Raw genomic sequence first — 3,526 nt, 5'->3', positions numbered from 1 at the left:
TTGTTACTTGATTTTTGGTCTGCACCAAACAATAGATGATTTTCCAGAAGTAGCGACAGTGGCTTTGAGGAGAGAAACAGTGAGAACCAAAAGGTAGGGCCTCAACGTGGCCACTGGAGCCACCTATATTATTGGTTTCTTAAATGGCCCAGTGAAGCTTTAAAAAAGTTTTTAACCCAGTTGCTTTAGAAATAAAATTTACACATGGCAGTTTTATTTTTCTTACATAACTGAAAAATCAACCATATTCATTTTTCAGTAGTTAAGGCCATAAACCTCAAAGCACGAAGCTTGGTTCTATGCTTCATGTATAATGCCTCTCATGGGATTATAATCCTTCCATCACTAGGCGAAAGACTCTCGATAGATACTGAAGGTTGAATTTTCCATTTTCATTTTGGGCACGTTTTGTTCATGCCTATTATGGTGTCCTGACTATGTCTGCAGCAGTGAAGAACAGTAGGTACCATTTGCACTTCATGCAGACGATTCTTTCCCTTCTTCTGATAAATATAAAAAATGTGGCAGAAAGGAGCTTATAAACACTGTTATAATTCTCCCCTGAATGAGGATTTTGGGTTATCCACTCATTTAGCTGAATGATTATGATGAAGTAGAAGAATCATGGACTTTGGATCTAAATTTAAATTCAAGCTTTGTACTCATTCTTTTTTTTCTGAACAAATACCTACTGAGTGTCTTCTATATGTCAGAGGCTATTCTTGAGCATAGAGATAAAAACCATGAGACTGTCTTCTAGCAACTCATAGGCTTGTGGGAGAAAGATAAACAATTATTATAGAGTGATGAAGTATTAGAAGAGATGGTAGCACAGTGTGGAAAGTCTGAAGAGGAAGTCATATATAACATAAATTTGGTGTTGGGGTGGAACAGGTTGGGATGGGGTTAGAATTTTTAGAGAGTCTTGCTGGACGGTTTAATACTAGTTTAAGTTTTAAAGAAGTTTATGGGTGTGGTATGGTTTAGGAAATGCAAGTAGCTTAGAATGGCAGAAGAAAGGATATGAGGGAAACATAATAGGTGAGCCTAAAGAATTAGGCAAAAGCTACGTTCTTAAAGCCTGTGGACTTTATTCTGAAGGCAATTGAGAGTGATTGAGTGAGAGTGACATGATCGGATTTGCATCTTACATCACCTTGAGGAGGGACATGACTGTTAGGCTGTTGAAGTAACTTAAGATCAGAGAGGCAGGGACACTGGTGATGGTAGTGAAGAATAAATTTTGGAATTATTTAGAAAGTTATCTTGATTGGACTTTTATCCTTAATCATATGCATGTGTAAGTAGTAATTTAGGATGCTTAAATTAAATGGTGGTATCTTTCACCGATTTAGGGAGCACTATGGGGGAGGGTGTTCTGGTTCCTTGCTCTTTGACAGACCATTTTTTTTTAGGGCTTACCCTAAACTACTAGATGGTATGAGTTGAATTTTCCATAGATTGTGTTGCTAAAGGCAAAAGTAACAACAACTCGTAATCGCCAAAGCCATAGATGTGTTAAGATTATGCGGATCCGACGTGATGCAACAGAAGTATAATATGTAGTAAATTGCATGTAATGTAATGCTCAAAGACTGAAGTATATTACACGTTGAGAAACTTAATTATGCAGAAAATTAAATCTTTTCAAACTCTTAATTACTTAGAAATGTTTGTAGAGTTTAAACACTACTTATTAAATTCTTACATATGCAGATACTATATTTTGTGTTGTAGCCTAAAGTAGAATTTTATAATCCAACATGAAATAAAAAGATAAGACAAAAATATAGAGATGTGCATTCCAAAGGAAAGATCATGGGGAAGATGTTAGATGAATATAAATAGTTAACCAAATTGTTATATGTTGGCTATTTGATACCAAATATTACTAATGTAATCATGTAGTTAATTTTTTTATCAATGAAAAACTAAAATATCTTTTTATTTTTTATTTTTTTAATATATATATTTATTTTTTTTTAAATTAAGTTTATTGGGGTAACATTGGTTAATGCTAATTGGTTAATAATAATTATACAATTTTCAGGTGTACATTATAATTTGACATCTATATATTCTATTGTGTGATTACCACCCAAAGTCCAGTTTCCTTCAGCTACCATATATTTGATCCTCTTTACCCACTTCACCCTCCCCCCACCTCCCAATATTTGACCTCCTTTACCCCATCTACCTTTCCCCTCTTTCCCCACCCCCTAACTTCTGGTAACCACTCGTCCATTGTCCATGTCCATGAGTCTCTGTTTGTTCATCCTGTTCATTTGTTGCTTTTAGGTTTATATCCCACATATAAGTAATATCATGTGATTTTCAACTTTTTCAGTCTGGCTTATTTTGCTTAGCATGATTATCTCGAGGTCTATCCAGGTTGTCACAAATGGCAGTATTTCATCTCTTCTTATGGCTGAGTAATAAGCCATAAGCCATTGTATATATGTACCACAGCTTCTGTAGCCAATCATCTATCATAGGACACTTCGGTTGCTTCCATGTCCTGGCCACTGTGAATAATGCTGCTATGAACGCTGGTGTGCAAATATCTTTTCGGATATGGGTTTTCAAGTAGAGGGATTGCTGGATCATATGGCAGATCAATTCTTAGTTTTTTGAAGAACCTCCATACTGTTTTCAATAGTGGCTGTACCAATTCACAGTCCCACCAGCAGTGTATGAGGGTTCCTATTTCTCCACATCGTCTTCAACATTTGTTATCACTTGACTTGTTGATTATAGCTATTCTAACAAGTGTGAGATAGTATCTCGTTGTGGCTTTGATTTTCATTTCCCTAATAGCTAGTGATGTTGAGCATCTTTTCATGTATTTTTTCGCCATTTGTACATCCTCTAGGGAGAAATGTCTGTTCAGATCCTCTGCCTATTTTTTGATTGGATAGTTTGTTTCTTTGTTGTTATTGGGTTATGAGTTCTTTGTATATTTTGGATATGAGGCCCTTATCAGAGGCATTGCTTGCAAATATAGTTTCCCATTTGTCTTTACCTTGTTGATGATTTATTTTGCTGAGCAGAAGCTTTTTAGTTTGATGTAGTCCTATTCATTTGTTTTTGCTTTTACTTCCCTTGCTTTTGAAGTCAAATTCATAAAATCCTCTTTAAGACCAAAGTCCTTCAGTTTAGTTCTTATGTTTTCTTCTATGCATTTTATTGTTTCAGGTCTTATATTCAGGTTCTTAATCCATTTTGAGTTAATTTTGGTGTGCGGTGATAGACAACAGTCAAATTTCATTCTTTTGCAGGTGGCTTTCCTGTTTTCCCAGCACTATTCATTGAAGAGGCTTTCCTTTCTCCACTGTATGTTTTTTGGCTTTTTCGTCAAAAATTATTTGCCCATATAAATTTGGTTTACTTCTGGATTCTCGATTTTCTTCCACTGGTCCGTGTGTCTGTTTTGCTGCCAATATTATGCTGTTTTGATTACTGTCGCTTTGTAGTATAATTTGAAGTTGGGCAGAATGATGCCTCCAGCCTTGTTCTTTTTTTCTCA

The sequence above is a fragment of the Pteropus medius genome, unplaced genomic scaffold (genome assembly GCF_902729225.1).
Source record: "Pteropus medius unplaced genomic scaffold, Ma_sr-lr_union100, whole genome shotgun sequence".
Taxonomy (NCBI): Eukaryota; Metazoa; Chordata; class Mammalia; order Chiroptera; family Pteropodidae; genus Pteropus; species Pteropus medius.
The sequence above is the reverse complement of the archived record's forward strand: the minus strand, read 5'-3'. Positions refer to the sequence as shown.